This window comes from Anabrus simplex, chromosome 6, assembly GCF_040414725.1.
Source record: "Anabrus simplex isolate iqAnaSimp1 chromosome 6, ASM4041472v1, whole genome shotgun sequence".
Classification (NCBI taxonomy): Eukaryota; Metazoa; Arthropoda; class Insecta; order Orthoptera; family Tettigoniidae; genus Anabrus; species Anabrus simplex.
Genome location: NC_090270.1, coordinates 109,778,745 through 109,805,348, shown reverse-complemented (window position 1 = coordinate 109,805,348; position 26,604 = coordinate 109,778,745). Strand labels below are relative to the sequence as shown.

The 26,604-nt window shown below is 38.1% G+C and overlaps 1 long non-coding RNA gene across 1 annotated transcript in view; it reads left to right on the top strand.

Moving 5' to 3' along the window:
* LOC137501199 (uncharacterized) overlaps positions 1-25,006 on the top strand; it is an 89,376-nt gene extending 64,370 nt beyond the window's left edge. The window contains exons 4-5 of the long non-coding RNA XR_011018404.1: positions 2,332-2,461; positions 24,907-25,006. This is a non-coding gene — a long non-coding RNA (uncharacterized lncRNA). The remainder of the gene's footprint in view (positions 1-2,331; positions 2,462-24,906) is intronic.
* Positions 25,007-26,604: the final 1,598 nt, after the last annotated feature.

The following is a 26,604-nucleotide window of genomic DNA, read 5'->3' as shown; positions in this document are numbered from 1 at the left end:
AGTAATAACACAGCTGAGATAGAAATAACAAACAGAGTAACCAAAGGCTCTAACTTTTACAGTATCATTGGACACCTACTAAAAATAACCTTGTACAAGTCATATTTCATTTCCATCCTTACACATTCTCTGGAAACCTGCACACTAACATCAAAGGATTGTAGTAGGATTCAAGCCTGTGAAATGAAATTTCTTAGAACTGCCCTCCAAAAGACCCGACTTGATCATGTGAAAAATGATGAGATCCGATCTAACCTAGGTCGATGGAGGAAACGCTCAGGTCATCTAGACTTAAATGGTTTGGGCATGTTAAATGAATGTGCTTATTTGGAAAAGAGAATAACAGGTAGAAGACCAGCTGGAAGACCAAGAAGAAAATGGATGAACCAACTGAGGGAAGACATGGAGAGTAGAAGATGGAATTGGGAATCTGTCTTGGACAACGAAATGTTTTTGAATAGGCAACTTGGAAGATGCTCGTTTTCAAACATGCCTACCCGGCTCGCTGGAAGGGCAAACCGATGATGATGATGATGATGATGACCTAATAAGAATTGCCCGGAATCAAACCAAAACTTCTCTCAGTGTATTCAAGTGTACCGATCATAGTAATCAATAGCTTTCTTTGATGTGTTAAGCATTATTGGTAGAATTTGCAATAGACAATAAGGTGTAGAAAACAACTGCACTTATTTGAACTTGTTTTATTAGTGTACTCTCGATTAATATTTGGATATCGCATGTTGCTCAGTAGTTTTAAATAATTTAAAATTCATATAATATAACAGCAATAATATCACTTCATAATACATTTTTTTTGTGTGTCAAGGAAAATATATCAAAAAAGAAAGATAAAGAAATGCATAAACTAATATAAATATCTACACGATTAATAATATTCATTGTAATTATGTCTACATCTCAGTGATAAACAGAGATCATCATTTGGAGTACGTTTACATATGCAGCGAGTCCAAGTACACTTGTGCTTGCTCTCCTCTCCACACAGTTCAGGACTCTTTATACCTGTTTGGTGAGCGTACGAGTACACAACCAGCACAAGAAGTCAACATCTCGCGAGTGTGCGGGCACGGGATGAGCACAGAGACAGGCGAGTTGAATCTGTGCAGATATGGGTTTGAACAAGTTTGGAGAGAGGAGTATCACTCCATCTGGTGAAGTTTCGGTGAGCACAAGGAGCTGGTTTCTTATCTCTAATGGCAGTTTTCCAACATACGCTCAGCAGTAGAGAATTCAGTACTCTCAGTGGTATCTGATTCGAAATACATTTCGTAGATTACTGTTTAACCCTAGACCCTTACAGTAACATGCACATACTGTACGTCTTTCCAGCTGTTAATCTATTGCCTCGATTCTCTTTTTACATTTCTTCCGTAACTGAACTATACTTGGTAAAAGGGCCATTATTTACTCTTCTCAATATCAATTGAATTTCAACACCATTTCCCTGTTATACGAGCTTCACTCTGGATCCTGATGAAGAAAGATATCCAGATGTACCATATGCAGCACTTCAATGCAGTTTGTACTTGTAACCAGTTGTAGTCGTTTTCATATATTCCGAGCAGTCACCTGTATAAGGGCTCACTAAAGCTCAAGTGCAGAGCAGTTGGAATATTTGGAATGAAGTGTTTGGTCTCAAAATAAGCCAGTAGTGGTATATTATCAGTCATCACCCCAGACAGTATAAAACGAAATAGTAGACCATTGCCAGAGAGTATGGAGACTACCGGGTGAGTTGGCCGTGTGGTTAGGGGCACGCAGCTGTGAACGTGCATCCGGGAAATAGTAGGTTCGAACCCCATTGTCGGCAGCCCTGAAAATGGTTTTCCCATGGTTTCCCATTTTCACACCAGGCAAATGCTGGGGCTGTACCTTAATTAAGGCCACGGCCACTTCCTTCCCACTTCTATTCCTTTCCTGTCCCATCGTCGCCATAAGACCTATCTGTGTCAGGCAACGTAAAAGCAAATAATAATAATAATTAAAGAATGGAAACTGAAAATAATTCATCCACAATTCCAATCTTTCCCGGGTCAGACTGGTGAAATTTTGCCCCAAAAAGGGATTCTTTAACATACGAGAAAATCTTCACTCAAACATTGCCAGCTTGAGTACTGTTAGGTGGCTTATCTCAGTTGTGTGGATATGTACATATTTTTTACTCTTTTTAAAAGTACATTTTGTTTGTATACATAACAAAATGATATGACCTAATAACTCTATAATTAAAATTACTCATGTCTTGAAAAGTTGCCTTTAATAACTTGATTGATGTGTATCTGATAGAAATATATTCTTCCCACACAGCTTTTCTGACTACTTCTGGTATCACTGAAGTATGCTGCCATGAATATGTTTTATTGCCAGTTGGTCACCTCTCGTGAAGCCAGCTTCCAAGTATATGCTTACACAACTGTTAAATATGTTGTCCATTAAGGTAAGTGTCTTATATATTAGCCAGGAATTGTTGTAAACATATAATGATGATGGTATGATGATGATGATGATATTATTTGGACATCTTTGATGTCTTGATGAGGGAACAAGGATTAAGCATGCTAGAGTTATACATGACAATTGTTGCTGTTCTCATAGTCTCAAGACCTCCAAATTTATATGGTATCTAAACCACGGAGACATAACTTCATTTAAGAAGTCCAATGTATATATATTGGCAGAGATTCGAGTCATGGCCGCTTTGGTTGCAAGCTTATGACAATATCACTGCGCTGGCTTTCTCTCTCAAAGACTTTCATAGACATACCATACCTTTGTGATATTTTGTGGTTTGGATTTCATTAATATTGCTGTGCATTTCACACTTTCCTTGACTGGATTGTTCACTTAATAATTGAAGGCTAATGTTAAAATGGAAAATTGACATGCTTACTGTAGTTTGGATTCAGTTGTGCTTCATTCCAACTCTGAAGAGTTACATTTATATAATGTAAAATTTATTATCTCATCATAGCATCATTATTTTTGAAATAACGTAAGGTGGATGTCCATGATTAGGATAAGGAGGCATGGGCAATCTCTTTGAATTGCAGGCAAAATGCAGATCTTTTGTCTTAAGAATGTAACTGATCCATGGATCAGATTGGTGTATGAATGTAGTGTTATTCAGTAGCTCCCCAATGAATAGTAATCATCATGAGAATAGCTGAAGTGGAGGAATAATGGCCAGCAGTCATGCTTGAAAACTGAAACTGAAATAGCTTCTGTGATCTTTTAGCTGCTGCTGTGAAAGAGGAAATGAGTCTGTCCGAATACCTCTCCAGTCTTCAGCAGTATCACACTGTCCGACATGTCTTAGGGAATTCAAGTCTAATCAGCACTGATATTAAATAAAGATAGTTCTCTCCTCCGAAAACATAGTCCATTCTCTGCGTATGAAACATTATGCCCAACTTTGACTTGCTATGAATTCCTTGTCCCTTTTGCTGGGTTGGATATCTCAGATGGTAGATCGCTAGCCTTTTGAGCCCAAGATAGCATGTTGAAGATACTCAAATAAACTGGCCATATGTCAGTAGATTTATCAGCACATACAAACCTCGTGGGACAAAATTCTGACATCTCGGCATCTCCGAAAACCTTAAGAATAGTTAGACTTAAAACCAGTAACATTATTACAAATACCTGAACTTTAGTTCACTGTGATGCAGTGTGCTTAGAAACACAAGAATTAATATGTTGAATTATGTAATCTCTGTTTCTTTATCAACACGCTCATTGTTTTTTCCATGTTGAAACATACATAAAATTTACACTATTTGCTTATAATCCATGCTCTAAATACCATTTAGTGGAATGTGTAAACAGACCTCAATCTCTAATCACAGAAATGACAGAGTGGCGAAAAACTTCATTGTACATATTATGTTTAATAAATTAAATAATTAATTTTCTTATAAAATTGGATAGCCCCCAGGTTAAAGGATTCTGTAAACTCAATTGTTTACCTATTTATTCATAATCGCACATTTGGTCCTCTCAGCTGCACAAGATACTCTTTAAACACTCTCTACACACTGAAATTAACACAAGTTGTAGCGTAGCCGCTTTCATAAAACTGATGAACAAAGACCTCAAATGTGAAGGACCTCTGCAAAATGCTGAGAGAATTAAACAAAAATTGTGAAGAGTATGGAATGAGCATAAACAAAAAGAAAACCAAATTCATGATACTCGGAGGTAAAGGTGAAAAAGGGACAATCAAGATACGGGAAGAAATTATTGAACAGGTGAATAAGTTTAAGTATCTTGGAAGTATTGTGACTGAAGACCTTCACTCTATAACAGACATAAAAGCTCAAATTGCCTTAGCCAAGGAAAGCTTCAACAAGAAGAAAAAACTGTTTTGTGGCCCGCTAGAGAAAGATCTGAAGAAGAGGCTTGCAAGGTGCTACATATGGAGTATAGCTCTATATGGCGCTGAAACATGGACATTAAGGAAGGAAGAACAGAGAAGAATAGAGGCATTTGAGATGTGGATTTGGCAAAGAATTGAAGGTGTAAAGTGGGAAGATAAAATATCAAATGAGGAAGTTCTGAAGAGGGCATAATAACTGGATAGGGCATAATCTAAGACACAACACGTTACAACGAGTAGCAATTGAAGGGATGATAAAAGGAAAACTAGGAAGAGGAAGGAGACGATATCAGTTATTAGACAGCATTAGAAAAAGAAAGGAAGATTATGTAGAAGTGAAGAAAAGGGCTCAAGATTGAGAGATATGGAGGTCACAGTCATGATTGGACCTGCCGAATGGCAGAACAACCTATGATGGTGATGATGATTATTTATACCTGTTTTCGTGATGGAAAGGGAACAAAAGATGTGTAGGAAAGCCTGCCTGATGACCATGATTATTAAGGTGTCATGTTTTCATGGTCTGACACTGTGGTTGGTTTGAACCCATTCGTGGAAAAAAAATGTCACCATCAGAATGTTGGCCGGCAGGGGAAGAAAGGTGGTGGTATACAATTCGTAATCAGTAATCACAAAATTGCGTGCCAAAGACCGGGCCCTTTCCTACATATATTTCTTCTCCGTGTGGTACTTTTCAAAGCAAATTCCAGGATGAAGTCCAGGTTTCTATGTACAGGTGTTACAGAATTACACTGTTTCTATTCTTCCTCCATTTTATGCCAGTTTCTGCACATTGCACAATCTTTAGAATGTCCCTTGGGGTTAGACTATATCAAGCGCAACTTCCTATTCAGTTGTTCTTCTTTATTGATAGTTGATGGCTGTCCTCTCTTGTTGACATTTCCATTATGGACATCACCAACCAACTCTCATACGAGTTGATTCCTGTACTGCTTTGCCTTAGTGGCTTCTGCAGTTGTGATTTCCTCTCCATGTTAAGTAGTAAGAAGCTGTTTACCACACAGACTTCCAACAGACTTCCTCCCAAAATTATATGTTGACGAAGATGTCCACTCCTCCCATATAATCAGTATAATCACAAATAATTTCAGGCTTCAAAATAGGATCAGTATCTTTCCTACTTTTAGGTGCATATTTCTGCATGCTGTTGTTGTGCAATGTACTCAACATTGACAAATCCTCTTGTCCTTCCATGAAAGAGCAACTATTTTATCTTCATTCCTATATGCCACAACATCATGCTTCTTCATCGTCTTCAAAGCCATTGACTTCATTTGAGTCGCCACTCCTTTCCTTTTGGTGTTCACTGTTCCTGTTGTGTGAAAACCTAATTTCGTCTGGTATAGAATCTGCCATAACTGTGGAAGCTAGCAATACCATTGATATTCTGAAGCATTTGTTGACATAAGTGAGGAACAATTCTTTTGAATGGTGAATTTGCATGTGTTAGTGCATTTGCTGTGGGAGAACCATAGTATGGAATGAATGAGCATACAACCGCTGTCTTCGAGTCTGTAGCTACAAACATGTGCAGTCCCCACTTAGTGGGTATTTAGGGATTGTAATACTTGAAAATGAAGCATTTTTGAAAGCCCACTGTGCTATCATCTATAAGAATATTATGCTGTGGAATATAATACTTTCTAAACTTCACTTCCAAACAGTCCACTACATAATTTGTCTCCCCTAGTTCTAGTAGTAGCAGGACTAGAAAGACACACATGAATCATCCAAAAAATGGTTAGAAAATGGTCCCTGGAAAACCCATCTTTGAAAAATGGGCATTTGTCTATAGAGTCTTCAGCAAAATAATCCCTCACATCTGGTTTAAGATTCATGCCCATGTGGAGTATCACATGGTAGCATTCTAGGATGGGGGCACAGGATGTAAAATACTACTTGGTGAGATGTATGAATGTTACCTAAAAATACTTGTAGAGGAGATGTGTGTACATCACCAGTTCTAATCCCACCTTCCCACCCCCAAAAGAAACTTACTTTTCTAACCAAACACAGAGAAATTTTCCACTATTATCATAAATGTGCACTGAACACTCACTACCATTGGCTGCATTTCATAAACATGGTGCCCCTCCCATAATTCAGGATAGTTAGACATAATAGCCAACTTTGTGTCTCTATTGGATTCCAAGAAAACGGTCATAATCTTAAATGCGTTGCAGGCGCCAACAGTGTGGGCCAATGGCTGACATGAAACAGAGTCCCCCACTATGCGGGGGCTGACTCCCTTCCCCCAGACGTGCGCAAACCAATGAAGGAAACAACAAACCTACGTTTCCTTCAGCAGTTGTTAGCACCTAACGAATCTCCCTATCAGCACTCTTGTTAACTAACAACAAAGAAGCATCACCCTGTGCCGAGCCTCCACCTCTGCTCTCCTGTGCCCCTGTCCTGTACTGTATCTCACCAAGTAAAGCCCTCATTTCTGCGAGTGTGACATCAGTCCAAGTAGCCCACATGCTCCTCTCCTTCAGGGGTGTGTTAATTTTTTTCTCTGGCATAGCATTTAATCTCACGAACAGTTTGTTGTAAAAATTCTTCCGTAAAAAAAAAAAAAAAAAAAAAAAAAAAAGCTTGAAAAATTCAATGGGAGTAAATGTTTTCTTGCCTATTAGAGGTGAGAATCCACTAATAAGAATGTGTAGTTTCTTCACAATCAGGGCGATAACTCTCTGACCATGTCTGATTCACTGCCATTTGCATTGCCTTCGTTCTTGCTTTCAACTACATCCACTTTGCTAGAACTTTTATTTTCGCTCTCAAAAACATTGAACTCACTGTCCATGACAGACATAATTCATCATCGCTCTTAGCAGTTTTATCCAAATATCTAGTTATACCAGTTAACTAACGCTATCCTACAGCGCGCTGCCATTTTCACAGCTAAAAAAACAAATCCAAACCCCATGGCACAACAGCCCCAAAAGGCCATGGCCTACCAAGTGACTGCTGCTCAGCCTGAAGGCCTGCAGATTAGGAGGTGTAATGTGGTCAGCATGACGAATCTTCTTGGCAGTTATTCTTGGCTTTCTAGACCGGGGCCGCCATCTCACCTTCAGATAGCTCCTCACTTGCAATCACGTAGGCTCAGTGGACCTTGAACCAGCCCTCAGATCCAGGTAAAAATCCCTGACCTGACCAGGAGATGAACACGTGGCCTCCGGGTAAAAGGCAGGTATCTTTGGAGCCAACATTTTCACAGTTGACTAACATAAATAACAACTTGTTCTTTACTTACCTGTAAAACTCGTAAAACAAAGTTAAAATACATTTAGAAGACTGTGACATTGCTACAAGTTCTATACGATAACCACAGATGGCAGCAGCACACATAATAGCTTTGCATGTGAAATATCGTTACCACGGAAACATGTGGCAGTTATATCCCAACAGGACAGAAAACTACGATGTCAGGAAATGCCTGACAGTCGTCTGCTGAGGGTTAATGTATGATATTGATTAGATCAGTTAGAAGATAGAAACAAAGGTGTAACTCTTAACAATATGAGTCAGACAAATGCATATTGACACAGCATGGAAGAAATGGCAGTATGTGGGTACTAAATGGAGCATTGAAGGCTCTGATGCTGTTGACTGGAGGGAAGGAGGATTTTACCCCATATTTCTGTTGTTTCGTGCATAAATCTTTCATCTCCATCTAAACTAGCTGTCTATTTTTTTTTTAATTGTGCAATAATTCAGAATTATCTTGTTTAATTTCTAGAATGCCCATACCTGCTTTATTCATTTTGCATGGAACAGGAACCTCTGTTTTATTTGGTTTCATAAGTCTTTACCAATAGCTGACTTGAAGTAGACGTTTAAAAAAAAAAAAAAAAAAAAATTCAATTCTGTAGTCTACCACATTACATACTGTACATAAAATTCAAATGGAACAAGCGTAAAGCTTTTTAATGCAATATTCATCAAGGAGAAAAATAATGGTAGCAGTGGCTTCATGTGGGTTGGAAAAAGATGCATTGCTTTTTGGTGGCTACATGTTTTTTATAATCATTATGTATGCAGTGTAATGTAATATTCCATTCTAGATTCTTTTACTTGTTTGATATTTCAAACCTCTCTTTGTAGGAATTAATTATGACTGTCTTTTATATCTAAAAATAAAAAGTTTCCTTGTTCAACTAGTCAACACATCTGCACAGTTTAATCCAGTACTATGTAATAATAACTTACACGTATCACTATCAGTTGTACAGATCCATCTTCTAGGATAGCCAAGAATGGAAAATTAACCTACTTCTCTAGGCAAACTCAATTCCAGGTTGTCAGATTTGGCTCAAAATCATAGCTGAGCCAGGAATCGAACCCTTTCCAACTGGGTGAAAAACTGTTGTACTGACTATCTAAGAAGCAGCCATTAAATACAAATTATTTTGAACAAAAGTGAACTCTGCCCACCACAATGGTGTTTGAAAATTTACTTCTTCTAAACATACAGTCACTAGTTTCGAGACATATACAGTGAAAAATATATCTGGACCGCTTTCATTGTGCTCTATTTGCAAAGTTTAAGAATTTATTTCAGCATCATTTGATACTAACAGTCATCTTTATACTTAGGATGGATTTTTTGTATTTCTAATAATGTACTGTATCACTAAAACTTGCCTCATTAATGCATAAATGCAGAGATAAAATAATGACTGTATATTCATGCCATATCTCTATCAGCTATCCTCAACATCAGGCAAAATTATCAGATGGCATACTACTCAAAAAAGAAATTTGGTCATTTTTTTGTATATTCATACCTCCTTGATATGCATCCTATATTGAAATGAAAATAGGCATGCAATCAAAACAAACCTTCCTCTTTGCAACAATTAAGAATTGAAATGTAAAGTGTTATTTGGACGCTGAGTACACAAAGTCATTGCACAACATGTCATAAGCAATGTAGTTCTTGGTCATACACTGAAATGGCTATGTGGTAATTAAGTGTCATCATACGAAGTTTTGCCACCCTTCACATGGATAACTGCTTCACAACGCCTTCTAATACTTTTCTTTTTCTTTTTCTTTTTTTTTTTTTTTTTCCCATCAGAAAACGAAAAGGAAAAATCTCATACTTCTGACAAGGCACCACACATTCCGTTGAGGCAGACCTCCCCACTCTTACAAAGAGAGCATCTTCAAGGGCTTTTAGTGTTGGTGGGCTAGTTGGGAGGTGGATTTCTGCTTGGATGCATTATTCTAGTGTGTCCCAGGCTTGTTTGATGAGATTCAAGTCGAGATATCAGGATGGCCACTCCATTCGTTGCACTTGGTATTCTTGCAGGAATTTCCGATTGACATTGACATCTTGTGCTCTAGCATTATCATGCATGAATAATGTGTTTACTCCAAGTTGCATTATGTAAGGAATCATGTGTGACATGAAGATCTCGTCTGTGTACCGTTGAGAAGTTAATGATCAGGAGATTGTTTTTTTGTGTCAAGACTTGTGCCTGCCTACACTATAACAGATCCACCTCCATAAGCAATAGTAGATTGTACAGCTGTCAGATGAAATCACTCCCCATGTCTTCTCCAGACTCCCTGACAATCATCTGAATGATACAAAGTAAACTGGGATTCATTCCAGAACAGCACAGGATACCAGTGTCTTAGCTGGCTGCCAGTCCAGAAGACCTCTAGCAAACTGCAATCTCTTGCCATGATGTTCTCTGTCCAGTGCAGATACTTGAATGGGACATTGGGATCTTAAATTGGTCTCTGAAGTCTGTTGGTCACTAACTCCTTCTCCAGAAGCCTGCTGTAGGTCTATCTATAGTGCTCCTGCCCTGGGTTGTTTGCCTTTGTCAACCTATGCCAGGGCTCTAGGAAACACTTCCAGTCTCCTGGAAACGTTTCCACAGATACGAAATTGCATTCTGATCAACCCCTAGTATTCTAGCAACACTAAGTAACCTTCTTGAAGCAGTAAGTGCAACAAGTGGCTTCCTTCACCGACAGCTGCTCCCCTTGTTGCCTACCTCAGTCTGCATGATCAGCCATGACTTGTAAACACTACACTCCACACAGTCCAACCTTTGTACACACTTTGAATTGAGGCACTCGTACCTTTCAACTGATACTGACACCTTCCAAACATCCAGGTGGCAGTGTAGCTCTCTGTTACAAAAACGGGGTATGTTATTGCCGCAATAATCCAATCCCCATTCCACTCTGCATTAGTACAATGTAGTTAGCAACATCCAAAGACTTGACCAAATTTCTTTTTTGAGCAGTTTATTTTCAATAAAGATTAAATACTGTAGTTCAGCTTGTAACAAGTAATATTCTCAGTAGCAGTGACAAAATCCCCATTGCCATGAGGTTATATCTTAACATCTTTCAAATTCATTTTTAAGGAATTTATTTTCTATAAGTACTACTGAGTATAATTTGGTTCAAGAAATGCAATCACTGAAAATAAACATATTGGGATTGAGTGAAACGAGATAGCCTAACTCAAGGGAGCTCTTCATCAATCAAATGAAAGTGTATTACTCCAATAACAGTGATAACTTATCACTAGAATGAAGTTGCTGTAATCATTGAAAAGCTTCATGATCACTAACTTCTTCTCCAAAAGCTGCTGTAGGTCCATCTATAGTGCTCCTGCCCTGGGTTGTTTGCCTTTGGCAACCTATGCCGAAGATTTTACTTTGCATCTCTTTTTACAGTTAAATTCTATATGGAGTACCAGTCTAATCTTAAACTGAAGGGAAAATTATACTTTGCACAACACTATCGGTATTTTATAAAGGCTTCTCATATTATTTGCTCTTCAGCTGCAAACACCAAGAGTAAAACTTACATAATTCAAGCCTATGCCCCAACTGCTGATAAGAGTGAAGAAGAACTGCAACAGTTCTATAATAAAATTGAACAAGCATCACATACTACAAAATCCAGGGATATCACAATCATCCTGGGTGATTTTAATGCAAAACTTGGCTAAGGACATGAGGGTGACTTATAGAAGATTTTGGACTGGAAATACATAATGGAAGAGGAGAAACTATGGCACAGTTCAGTCAAGAAAATGAGCTTATAGTTGTTCTAAATGAAATTTATTTTCTATTGGAATTCCATTAAGACATCAAAAGTCTATCCTGGAGCAAATGTGTAATGAGATCCCAATACACTAGTTGCAAGACTTGAAATGGAGCTTAAGAATATCAGGAAAGGATACTTAACTTTCAGTTACAAGACCCAATAATCAAAGAACAACTTGCAGAACAAATTATGAAATACTTGATAAAATCGAGAGAGATTGCCCATTGATGTCAATGATAAATGGAACTCCTTAAAGGCCATACTTGTGTATACAAGTCAAGAGATTTACAGTGAGTTACAGAGTCATGATTGACTGATAAAATACTGCAATTTAATGGAGAAGAGAAGACGGTGTAAGAAACCTAGATGAATATGCTAAGATAGGAAGGAAAATTTGAATGGCAAAGGAGAAATTGTATACAGAAAGGAAGGTTGAAGAATATCAAAATATCAAAAAATGAGTATAAGAAAATCAAGAACTGATTGATATTCATTCCATAAAGGGGAATATATTGCTTGACAAAAATGACATCATCATACCTGATAACTCGAGGAAGACTAGAGACGGAAAGAATATATTAAAGAGGTTGTCAAAGATGAGAGGCAAGAACATCAAGCAAATGAAGATATGGGTGATGAATATGGTCTGGATATAACAAAGGAAGTTCTATGCCAGTGATGAACAAATGTGGCTTTGAGAGCAGAGCTGAATGTGGATCTTGCCAACAACTTGGAGCTGACCGCGTCAGGCTTCCTATCTCATCACTGAGTCACCGGCTGTGTTACATGATGGAGACATTTAAACAGAAGTTCAGCAAATGTTGCTAGTTTTGATTAGGATTTTACTATCTTTGCATCTCTTTTTACAGTTAAATTCTATATAGAGTACCAGTCTAATCGTAAGCTGAAGGGAAAATTTTACTTTGCACAACACTATCGGTTCAACCTGACAGTTCAATTAATAAGCATGTTTGGGTTAACATACACTCATGTTCATAAAAACTAGAACACCCTTGAAAGACTAGAGATAGGAAGTTCATATTCACAGGACATGTGCATTAGTATGTTCTGAAGAAATGATTAGCATTTGAACCATGTTGGCCCTCAGGTTCAAGGTCCACATCAATATCTCGGTGCACCACCGACTGGTAAAATGTGCCTGCGGCTCTCGTTGTTGCTATAAACTGAAGGTAATGGATCAGTGTGACTTGAGCAGACGTGCAGGTTGCCTTGCAGATGTATGCAAGAACCGTACCGTCAGATGAGCAAGTTTGAAAGAGGGCGCATTATTGGTATGAGAGCACGTGATGCATCCATCTGGGAAATTGCTGCTCGTGTAGGATGAAGTGTGCCGGCAGTGCAACGGGTGTGTACAGAATGATTCACAAAAGGCCGTAGAACACGACGAGATGGGTCTGTAAGTATAAGAAATAAGTTGACAGGAGTGTCCACCTTTTCAATACAATATATCAAGTAAATAATGTTACATCAGTCTTGGGACTAGTTTCAACCACTTAGTGGCCATCTTCAGCCAAATAAAAATTAAACAGATCATGTTATAACTAAAACATATGTATACAAGACAAAGACAGTGTTTCAGGAATAATGATAACATTAACACATTGAGTGCCATGCGACCCCATTTGGGTACGTGAGGCTAGTCAAGTTTTTGAATTTCATGTCCTCATGTCGGGTCGTGCGTTTGTTTGAAATCGAGAACTGTGCGAACCCATTTGGGTGCACAGTAAGTGTGTTTCAAAGCTGTATAAAGTCTCTTCCTGCCATCTGTTGGCTATCTATTTATGTACGTGCATAGCAACCTTTCATTCATCAATTCCTGTTTCGGCGCGACCCCATATAGGTACGTCAAGAGTGCTTTGTAGGATGACAAAGTCATTGTCTATCTCGCACACGGATTGTTTATGTATGTGTGCAGTGCTTGAGTTTCCCTTTTCTTTAAGTCACTATGAGTAAATCGAGCAGTGCAGATAGTCTGGATGATATATTGAACTAGTCGGACAATGATGATGTAGACGAAGTATACAGTTACAGTGATTTTGAACCCAGTATAGAGCAAATAATGATTTCGCACTCCATCCACATGCGCCCTCTTTCAAACTCACTCAGCATACACTTCCCGACTGTACTCCGGGTTTCCAAGGACCCAGTGCCTGTTAGGCAACAGGACACATGCTGAACCAAGGTGACTGAAATGATAATCATTTCTGCAGAACATACTAATGAACATGTCCTGTAAGTAAGAATTTCTTATCTCTAGTCTTTAAAGGTGTTCTGTTTTTTATGAACATGAGTATACTTACATGGCAGTGCATTTTCTTTAATGAAGTTTACCAAGTTCCAACTAAGAATGAATTTATTTGATGCACACTTAAAAGCATTAGTTCGCCTGATGTGTGGTAACAGTTTGATTCCCAATGTTAGAAAGTCATTGAGTGACTACACTCTGCATTGTCCCATTACTTAAAAAGACAAAAGCTCGTCATTGCAGTGTCTAATGAGTCACATACTGAAAATATTCTTAAAAATTCTCCCATCAGCATATCTTCAGAAAATTAGAACAGGATATGAGTGAAACGCAGTTTGGATTCAGAAAGGAGCTAGGAACAAGAAAAGTGTTGTTCCCCCATAATATGCTAGTACAGAGATGCTTGGAAGTCAGCCAACCAGTGTTTGCTTTTTGCACAATGTTTGACAACATTTGTCATGACTACCCCATACAACTGCTTAGAAACAATAATTTGGAGATGAAGAACATTTGAATCACCAGCAACTTCCATTAGAATCAGAGTATTGATGAGGATAGAAATGAAGCAAGTGTGGGACAGGATTGTGTCCTTTCCCCCTGTTATTATTTAACCTATTTAAGTAGTTCTGCAAGAAGAAATGGCAGGTACCAAAGTTAACAGTAAGCCAGTTAACAACTCAAGGACCGGGCGAATTGGCCGTGCGGTTAGGGGTGCGCAGCTGTGAGCTTGCATCTGGGAGATAGTGGATTCGAACCCCACTGTCGGCAGCCCTGAAGATGTTTTTCCGTGGTTTCCCATATTCACACCAGGCAAATGCTGGGGGCTGTACCTTAATTAAGGCCACGGCCGCTTCCTTCCCACTCCTAGCGCTTTCCTATCCCATTGTCGCCATAAGACCTATCTGTATCGATACAATGTAAAACCAATAGCAAAAAAAAAAAAAAACTTCAGGTATTTAGGTGACACAATACTGTCAGCAGAATGTTTGGAAGGTTAACAATACCAATATAGTTGGTCCGTTATTGGACATTAACAATAACCAAACAACCGAGTCATGGAAGGTAGTGAGCATTGTGGCTTAACACTCAATGTCAGCAGAACATATTATATAGTAATATCTCAAATACTACACCAAGATAACTTAATGATCAATGGGGAAACAGTACAGAAAGTATCAAAATACAAGTATTTAGGAACAAATTGTGAATGAGGACAACTGAACTGATGAAATAAAGTCTAGACTATGCCAACCAAGAAATGTGTTCAATAAAATGATGAAAATGCTCTTCAATTAGGACCTTAGCCTGGATCTAAAAACCAGACTTGAAATGTTACATCCTCTTGGTCTTATTCTATGGAGTGGAAACCTGGACTCTGAAGCACAGGAAAATGTGTGAGGCTTTAGAGCTGTGGACTTACAGAAGAATATTGCAGTTGAGTTAGACAGCTCGGTTCACAAATGATCTTGTGATGAGACACATAGGGAAAAGAAAGGAATTCTTAAGTACAGTCAAGATCAGAAAGCTGCAATACCTTGGTTATGTGATGTCGAGGAGAGAACTATCACCTATTACAGTTGGTCACTCAAGGGAAGATACAAGGCATAAGATCACATGGAACAAGATGCATTTCATGGCTACACAGTTCAGCTGTACCACTACTGAGCTATTTGTGCTGCAACATCTAAAGCCCAGATCTCTGTGACGGTTGGCAAACTTCTGACAAGAGATGGCACTTGAAAAAAATTAAGTACTACTGAAACTTCTGAAGAAATTTAGTAAAAGATTTTATTAATCCTTTACAAATCAGACCGTACATAGTAGAGAATATTCAGTTTTATGTTTTAATAATGCCATATTTAAAGCCCATGGCACTACAGCCCTGAAGCGCCTTGGCCTACCAAGCGGTCACTGCTCAGCCTGAAGGCCTGCAGATTGCTAGGTGTCGTGTGATCAGCACGACGAATCCTCTCAGCCGTTATTCTTGGCTTTCTAGACCGAGAATATCATATTTAGCAAATTTTGTATCAAAATGGACTTACTCTTTCTAACTTGAAAATTTCTTCATCAAAAGGCATATTTAGATACAAAAATATGTCATCCAAAGGTAGAGAAAATTTTGAATTTCTGCCTTTTTTTTTTTTTTTTTAAAGTTTCACTTTTCCTAGTTTATCTATAAAATAACTTTTAGACTTTACATTTTCACCACATCCTTGGTGTTGGAATAGTGCCTCTGCCTCTTGCTTAAAGGCCTCAGATTCTATTCCTTGCTTGTCCTTTGATTTCAATTTTGGGCTGAGGGATGGATTAGGTTTTCATTTGAGGTAGTTGTGGAAAAGCCAAGTAATGTGACTGAGGAAGTCATTACGCTAACCACACAAAACTCCAATATCTGGAGGCCATTTGACTGGACCGCAGTAATTTTATCAGGCCAAAGTTCTTGATAAGCTTTATTGACCACTTTTTCCCCTGAAGAACAATGACCTAACTAACATTATGACTGCGTTATATGCATAGTTTTGTTTCTTTCATTATCGAGACATAGTTGTGCAAACTCTACGGATCAGTGGTGGAATGTCACCTTCCAGATCCCAACGTCACAGGTGAACTGGCAGTTGAATTTTTGAAGGACAGAAAAAATTGCATTTGACACACTCCACATTGTATGATGTTGGTATGTGAAAGATCTCTGGTGACACGTTTGGTGTTTACCCGACAAAACTAATTAAAACTCTGTCATAGATTGCTCAGTAGAGATATGTTTCTCTGCTGTCTGGTGGAGTAATTCAAACATCAAAATTGATACACATTAATAATAACAACAACAACAACTACAATCAGTAAGCCTTTTACATTTATAATTCTGATAGTCATAAAGTGTCTGGAAACTTCTGACTGTCGTTAAGGCCCTTAGAGGATATACAGGCAATAATCGTGGAATATTATTATTTTATCTGCTGGATAAGTCAAATTATTTTCAGTATTCTGTTGTCAATATGTATTGCAGAATGGAAATCAGTACTTTTATACAAACATGTGAGAAATCAGATAGTTTTGAAGTTTGCAGGGAACGTAAGCCATAAGACGAGCAATAATTTGCTCGCTCTCAGCAACCTCCTCCCAAACATCAACGGCTAGATTCCAAAGGTTATCTTGAGGCGGGGTCAGGCCAATTCTCCCTCATGACATGCTTTGTCTCAGCCTACAAGTCCTTGATTGGGCTGAAATCCGCAAAGAAACCAGTTCATAAGATTGATTCCGTCCTGTTTGGCTAACCATCTCTGGACCATATTTCTCTTCCATATGTGATTAGATGAAGTTGAAAAATATATAAGTTAAATCACCTAAAGCTTGCACCCCAGATATTTCCGAAATGGAAGTGCCTCTACAGAAATGAAGTGCAAGTGATTTGGTTTGGGTAGATTATCCATCATTTAGAACAGATTTGACTCTAAAGAACAACTCACTTTGAACTACTATATTCTATATAGTGTATATATCGTTGTTATATCTTCTTAGAGACTACAGATTTCTGCAGATGGTAAAGACTTGTGAAGCAATTAGTATGATATGTAGAGTCTTACATAGCCTGAGAGACATTCTGTTTGACAGAAGAGAATCCACCATAAACGTGGGTATAGTTTCAACTTATTGGATGTTAAAATTGCTAGTTATGCCTTCATATTTATTTACTTTTTGAAATACACTCTGTGCAGCACAATACTGTATGGTAGACTACTGTTGGAATTTAAATATGGTAACTCATTTATACAGTAATGTAAACAATATGGTGGTCTTGCTTTGTCAAGCAAAATGGCTCTGATGGAATCGGCATTGCTAACACACAGGGCAAAAGATTAATTAGAAATACAAGCTTCCTTCATATAGAAAATTAAGTCAGTAAGGGAGTGGCTTAAATTCCACTCTGTATCAGGAACTCTTTGAAATTAGTTCTTTAGAAAGGAGCTTACTTTCCATCTCTTAACTCCAGCTCCTGTAGGACCTAATTCCTTTGGAAAGGATGTTTTATTTTGGGGTTACATAGTTATCAGCAGCTGTGCATATGTCATATGTCTTATGAAAGATCAGCTGCATAGAATTGTTGGTTAGGCACTCTCCTCCTACACTTAATGTTGTGAAAGTAATCCTTGCCTAATTGGTTGGCATTCAAAAATGCATTAATACAGTAGATTGTGGACAGTAGATTTAGTGGCATGTTTAAGCAGGCAGCACACAATTATGGCACTCTGATCTCTTCAATTGGTATAGATTTTAAGAAACATACAGCATTATTATTTGCATTATCCATGTGAATTCTGTATTTAAAAAACCCTCTTTACATGGACATCAGTATAATAATCATAGACCCTCTTGCTTTATGTGGGTTCTGAACCATAAGAATGTAACTTTCTCATATTTTTTAAATCCCACATACATCAGCTAGGATTTAAAGTATGGCTGCAAAAGCCCATGTCTATGTTTCTGTGTATATTCTTCTTCTTCTTCTTCTTCTTCTTCTTCTTCTTCTTCTTCTTCTTCTTCTTCTTCTTCTTCTATTCAATTTGGGCCAGTATGGACCATGGAGTAATAACTTCAGTATATTGGAATTGTGTTCATCCTCTTCTACCCTTGGCTTTGACGTTCTGCCATATTGCTTCATTTAGTGGCTTATTCATTTCATGCGTTCTTCCGAGAAAACCACTTTTGGAGGTTTCCTTCCCATTTCCTCTCAAAAACTCTTAAAGTCTAATATCATATGTCATAAACAGTTTCTTTTCTGAATTTATCATATTGTTTGATGCCCATTTTGTCCATATCTAAATGGGTTTCAGTGAGCCACCTAGGAACAACTTTCTTCCCTTCAAAATGCATCAGGATCTTTTGTGCAAGTCTCTCATGGTTCATCGTTAAGAGATGCCCATAAGACTACTCTAGTCTAGTCTTTTCCTCATGGATTCCACAATTCATTCCGTTTCTTTGTACATTTCTTTGTTTGGCCTTGGTCTTTGTTGTCCATTAACATAGCTAGGACTTAGAATCTTCCTTTCCTTCTTCTCTAATTGTTGTATCAATCCTCTGTTAGATCCATTGTTTCAGCAACATGCAATCCTTCTGATTTAATCGCTGTGTTATAATGTCTTAATTTTGTTCTCAAACTAATCGACTTCTTGTTGGTATGGCAATTCGATCCTTTGTATTCTTGCTTTGATTGCTTCCTTTTCTAAGCCATTTCTCCAAGATATTTGAAGCTAACTTATCTTTCCTTTGTTCGTGTTCATGATTCTTGGAGCTACTTTTATATTTGTCATATACAGTACTGTATTTTGTTTTTTCAAATGAGATCTGTAGACCAGTCTTCATAGGAACTCTCTGAGGATGTTGATTGGTCTCCTGGCTGATTCAACATAATTCACAAGGATTGCTAGATCATCCGCAAAGAGTATGTGTGTTACTGTGGTGTCTGTTTTAATGCACATATTTCAGACTTTTTAGGGATGGGATGAGAAATGATACAGGTGAACATTTTAAAGAAAATACAATTCCAGTAAGTCATTCTTGAAATGATTTCCTGTACAACATGGAATTCAAACTCACTTTCCTTGCAGCACTGGCAAGTAGGGATGGGAATTCTTCTTCATTGAGAGTTTTGAGGCCAACAATCAAAATATAGAGTAAAATCGAATAGCATTATGCTCTCTGTGTGCGTGTGGAAGTCTCAGCATGTTCAATGCGGGACTCAAACACATCTTTTTAGAATTCCGTGCGTACAGAGTACCATATATTGTGGATCTTCTTTGCTAATGTCTGTATCAACATAACTACAGGGTCTTTATTTATGCTTGAAAGGGACTTGGCCGCCAGTGACGGTTCAGTGTCCGGCTACCGCGCGTGCGTGTGTACGGCAGAATACGGTGCTCAAAATCATTATCATGCATTTTACTCACCATGCTTACAGTTTAAGCTCAAAAATCATTATCATGCATTATCATGCGTTTATCATGCATTTTACTCACCATTTTTACAGTTTATGCTGAAAATGTTTTCCATGCGCTACCAAAATAATCGGCATCTCCTAATGAAGTTTTCGGTTACTCTACCAAGTTCTTCAACACTGATGGATGCAATTGCAACTCGTATGTCTTTAAGTTCATCTAGTGTGTGAGGGTTGTTCCCATAAACTACATTTTTTAACATTGCCCACAAATAAAAATCATACATACATACATACATACATTATCATTATAGACTGTTATGCCTTTCAGCGTTCAGTCTGCAAGCCTCTGAGAATTTACTAAACGTCGCCACAATCCTCGATTTGCAACTAGTGTTGTGGCTTCATTTAGTTCTATACCTCTTATCTTTAAATCGTTAGAAACAGAGTCTAACCATCGTCGTCTTGGTCTCCCTCTACTTCTCTTACCCTCCATAACAGAGTCCATTATTCTCCTAGGTAACCTATCCTCCTCCATTCGCCTCACATGACCCCACCACCGAAGCCGGTTTATGCGTACAGCTTCATCCATCGAGTTCATTCCTAAATTAGCCTTTATATCCTCATTCCGAGTTCCCTCCTGCCATTGTTCCCACCTGTTTGTACCAGCAATCATTCTTGCTACTTTCATGTCTGTTACTTCTAACTTATGAATAAGATATCCTGAGTCCACCCAGCTTTCGCTCCCGTAAAGCAAAGTTGGTCTGAAAACAGACCGATGTAAAGATAGTTTCGTCTGGGAGCTCACTTCCTTCTTACAGAATACTGCTGATCGCAACTGCGAGCTCACTGCATTAGCTTTACTACACCTTGATTCAATCTCACTTACTATATTACCATCCTGGGAGAATACACAACCTAAATACTTGAAATTATCGACCTGTTCTAGCTTTGTATCACCAATCTGACATTCAATTCTGTTGGATTTCTTACCTACTGACATCAATTTAGTCTTAGAGAGGCTAATTTTCATACCATACTCATTGCACCTATTTTCAAGTTCCAAGATGTTAGACTGCAGGCTTTCGGCACAGTCTGCCATTAAGACCAAGTCGTCAGCATAGGCCAGGCTGCTTACTACATTTCCACCTAACTGAATCCCTCCCTGCCATTTTATACCTTTCAGCATATGATCCATGTAAACTACAAACAGCAAAGGTGAAAGATTACAGCCTTGTCTAACTCCTGTAAGTACCCTGAACCAAGAACTCATTCTACCATCAATTCTCACTGAAGCCCAATTGTCAACATAAATGCCTTTGATTGATTTTAATAATCTACCTTTAATTCCATAGTCCCCCAGTATAGCGAACATCTTTTCCCTCGGTAACCTGTCATATGCTTTCTCTAGATCTACGAAACATAAACACAACTGCCTATTCCTCTCGTAGCATTTTTCAATTACCTGGCGCATACTGAAAATCTGATCCTGACAGCCTCTCTGTGGTCTGAAACCACACTGGTTTTCATCCAACTTCCTCTCAACGACTGATCGTACCCTCCCTTCCAAGATGCCAGTGAATACTTTGCCTGGTATACTAATCAATGAGATACCTCGATAGTTGTTGCAATCCTTCCTGTTCCCTTGCTTATAGATAGGTGCAATTACTGCTTTTGTCCAATCTGAAGGTACCTTACCAACACTCCACGTTAATTTTACTACTCTATGAAGCCATTTCATCCCTGCCTTCCCACTATACTTCACCATTTCAGGTCTAATTTCATCTATTCCTGCTGCCTTATGACAATGGAGTTTATTTACTATCCTTTCCACTTCCTCAAGCATAATTTCACCAACATCATTTTCCTCCTCCCCATGAGCTTGACTGTTTGCAACACCACCATGATGATTTCCTTTTACATTGAGAAGATGTTCAAAATATTCCCTCCACCTCTCCAGTGATTCCCTGGGATCTGTTATGAGTTCACCTGAATTACTCAAAACACTGTTCATTTCCTTTTTCCCTCCCTTCCTAAGATTCTTTATTACTGTCCAGAAAGGTTTCCCTGCTGCTTGACCTAGCCTTTCCAGGTTATTACCAAAATCTTCCCATGACTTCTTTTTGGATTCAACAACTATTTGTTTCGCTCTGTTTCTTTCATCTACGTACAAATCCCTGTCTGCCTCGGCCCTTGTTTGGAGCCATTTCTGATAAGCCTTCTTTTTACGTTTACAGGCTGCTCTCACTTCATCATTCCACCAAGATGTTCGCCTTTTCCCATCTTTACACACAGTTGTTCCTAGGCATTCCCTTGCTGTTTCTACTACAGCATCCCTGTATGCCACCCATTCACTTTCTATATCCTGAACCTGCTTACTGTCTACTGTTCGAAACTTCTCGCTAATCATATCCATGTACTTCTGTCTAATTTCCTCGTCCTGGAGATTTTCTACCCTTATTCGTCTGCAGACAGATTTCCCTTTCTCTACCCTAGGCCTAGAGATACTTAGTTCACTACAGATCAGATAATGGTCTGTATCATCGAAAAATCCCCGAAAAACTCGTACATTCCTAAAAGATTTCCTGAATTCAAAGTCTGTTAAGATATAGTCTATTATGGATCTGGTACCCCTAGCCTCCCATGTGTAGCGGTGAATAGCCTTATGCTTGAAGAATGTATTCGTAACAGCTAAACCCATACTAGCACAGAAGTCCAGCAAACGCTTCCCATTCCCATTAGCTTCCATATCTTCCCCACATTTACCAATCACCCTTTCGTATCCTTCAGTTCTATTCCCAACTCTCGCATTGAAATCGCCCATTAGCACTATTCTATCCTTGCTGTTGACCCTGACCACGATGTCACTCAATGCTTCATAAAACTTGTCAACTTCATCCTCATCTGCACCCTCACATGGTGAATACACGGACACAATTCTTGTCCTAATTCCTCCCACTGACAAATCTACCCACATCATTCGCTCACTTACGTGCCTGACAGAAACTATGTTGCGTGCAATGGTATTCCTGATAAAGAGCCCTACCCCAGACTCTGCCCTTCCCTTTCTAACACCCGTCAAGTACACTTTATAATCTCCTATCTCTTCCTCCTTATCTCCCCTTACCCGAATATCACTTACTCCTAGCACATCCAGATGCATCCTCTTTGCTGACTCAGCAAGTTCTACCTTCTTTCTTCCATAAGCCCCATTAATGTTGATAGCTCCCCATCGAATTCCATTTCGTTCGCCAAGTTGTTTCCAAGGAGTCCCTCGCCTGTCAAATGGGAGTGGGACTCCATTACTCCCATAGGTCCGAGGCTTGCTTAAAGTGTTCTGAGCTCGGTAAATTCATGAAGCAGGATGCTGCCCTACTTGCACATAGTCCAAGTGAGGATCTCTCCTCTAACGGGTTATGGACCACCGGTGAATTGTGTAGTCCTAGCCGCCTGAGCACAAGGAGGGCCACGACTCAGAATATGTCCGAGATGCCCACTCCCATTCCATAGCAACTGGTATCCCGACTCTCAGGACCACTTACTAGGCCACTCAGCCGTTGCCCATGGTTCACGAACTAGGACGTGACTACCGTAACCCACAAACATGGTTAAATCTGGGCTATGAGGTGGCCACAGATTTTTACTTATGATCCTCATACCAAACACGCTTCAGTAAGGAGATAACGACCTTTACATCTATTATTATTGTTTACTGAACCTGTAGGTTTAAATCTCTTGGCCAGTTGTTTTATTGTCCAGTTGACATGAATGGGTCTCCCTTGAAATTTCGCTCGAAACTTTTGTCTTGTCCTAGCACACAATTTTCTGCACTTAATGTAAGTATTATGCAGATATACACGTTCACGTAACGAATATTTCACATACATTACAGCACTATACACAATCACAATAAAACAGTATACAATACGACATACAGTACGCAGTAGCTTCATTGAACATCCTACTATCTCGGAGCTCAGCTCTCAACAACTGCAGAGTGCCGGAAACCGCGCGTGCCAGCGGCCGGTAGCAACCTGTCATCGGCGGCCAAGTTAGAGCGATAAAGTCCCTTCCAAGCATAAATAAAGACCCTGTACTTATTTGCAAAAAGAAAGCAAGTATAACAAAATCCAGGTTAGGGGCGCTTTGAAAACAGACAAAATATTATCTGCAATTAAATACCGGTAAATAGTGAGCATTGTCATTCCCTTGAATGTTTTGTTATAACTTTCCAGTTAAATACAAAGTATTTATAACTACATGTTCGGAAAAACAAAGTGGAATGAAGTAGAACGGAACATTGTTCAAGCTACAAATCCAGTTTGCAAAGCAGAAAGGCTACTGGTCGATGCTCGACCGTTTTACAATGTTTCATCTCGTCTTGACATTTTTTTGCTTTTGAAACTAATACACCGGGAATAGCATGTTCATACTTTTCATTTTTAGCCATCTATGTGCACAATATTACATTCAGTGTACTGTATGGTGGATCTTCCCATCCACCATAAAGTGAAAGCTCAAAATGGATAGATTCTGTGAGCTGCCTCAAGGGTTGACTGGAGTAAATCAGTCCTCCTACAACCTTTCTTCTCCCTTGCACATTCATCTATAAAATTTGCTCATTTGCAGTGCATGGAGACCAGGCCCCCTCCTGATTCATTCCGTTGAACAAAATTGCAAATGCGTGCTTACTCTTGAGAATCTCACAGCATGTATATTACCAATGAGAAGTTCTCATTCCTATTTGCAAGGAATTAATGTGGTGGCAGATATTTGGTTGTATACAATTGTTTTCTTTTGTAAACACCATCTAAATTTATTTTGCCCTGTGTGTTAATGGTGAGGTTGAAAGAAAGAAAAAAAAAATGTAGAAAAGTTAACAGTGAGCAATTTTATGCAGTAACTGGAAATGGTGAGGTTAAGAAAAAACAATTATGTAGGAAAGATAACAATGAGCAATTACAATGCAATAACAGGAGATGGGGTTCATAGTAAAATGGTTAAAGTATTTTCTTAATGGAAAAAAAAAAAAAAAAAACTAAGTCCAAAATGTAAACAATGTGTCCTGAATTTTTGGCTGATCGACATGTTAGTATTCTAATCCCATCTCCTTGCATTATAATTGCTTTGTGTTAACTTTCCTACATTTGAAGTAGGGACCTGTCTAATTACTTTTGTAAAATTTTTTTTCTTTTTGGACAGGAAACTCTTTGATTCATAGAAGTTTCGACGCTGGGGCTGGACACTTGAAATAAGGTGTTGGACTTAGGGGATATTTTTAGGCCTTTTTTTCTGCAAAATTCAGAAAATTTCATAATTTTCCTTTGTTTAAACAGCTTTTTTCTTGCATTTAAGCCATTTTCTAATTAAATTTGTTTTAAAATTTTTATTGTAAAGTTTTTTTTGTTATTCTGAATTTTGTAATTTGTTTCATTCTGTAAACAATGAATAATAAAATTAAAAAAGAAAACTAAGTCCAAACTGTGAATAAACCTGTTTGGTACAAAATCAAGTTTATTAAATTGGTTATTCAAAAACAATACTTTAAGACAGGAATGAATATTCAGGATTATTGGAAGGTAAGATAATACACAATGATGTGATGCTAGTCCAGTTTATTACTTTTTTGATCACTCATATTACAAACATTCATATTCAAAGTTTGACAGCAATTTTGCAACAGAACTTCATAAGAAATAAACTAGTAATAAATTCTTCTACACAAAAATTCTGGAAGCTAAGTATGACAACCATTAAGATTCATAGGATAATGAGTGTCTATAATCTAATATAATCTTTTACAATTTTAATGACAATATTTACAAAAGATGAAAGCATTTCAATCAAAGTTCTGAAAACTGTAAAACTGTGCCAGAACATGGTATCAAAATTTGAGTGACCCATGCTAGCAGAAAAGAAATGAAGCAAAACAGCTTGCAACCAACTGAAACACTTTCGGAGGGAATATGACAAACCCATTCTACAAAACAAACCCCTTGCACAAGTGCCATAACTTTCCAGCTGAGCTGTACCTCTTAAAAACTGAGCTATTCCTTGCCACTCACCAAAACTTGAAATTATAGCTTAGTCTCTACATACTGAGACAAAAAAAAAAACTCAAGCACAGAAAGAAAAATGAAAGCAAAACTTCATGTTAAGATACACATAGTATGTTAGCTGCTTAATTATGAACATTAGTTTCAATAAAGAGTAACATTTAGCCAAAAGGAACCTTTAACAGTCCATTAACAATCCTGCCCTAAAGCAGTACAGAACCTTCCTCACATTTCTTGGCTCAATAGTACACTGCAGTTTATGAACTCTTCCAGTAATAGTTCTTCTATGCCTTTGATGGAGAATGCAAGCACATGTCTTTTCTGAAAACAAAAAAAATATTTAAAGTTTAATTACATAAGACAAATATCTTATTAAGAAGTTTTAAGAAAAAAATGAAAAAACTGTTTCTGCATCCAATCCAGTAAGAAATTATGAATATGTACGCTAGTCCACTAAAATTGGCCAGTAGTATATTTAATTTTATATATTCTCAAAACAAGGATATTCCTAAACAGTGGGTAGCACTGCTCAAAAATTCATCCAGTTTCAAAGAGGATGTAAAAAAATCTTCTGCAGTGGCCACTTTTTGTGCACTCTAGTATACAGTACTAGTTAGTCCTATACAATATATTTATTTATTCCTGACTTACATTTGTGGCGAAGTTAGGGCTCACGGCCCTCTCTTACACTTAACCACTAAACAGAATTTTAAAATGTAAACATAAAAGTAAGACATAGAAATTCTAAAAAGAAATACTACAGACACTACAAGGTAGTGTTATATCAGCATGATAGCCAGTGTTTTTAAGGTTAAAATTAGACTAGACTTTGCTCAGAAAGGAA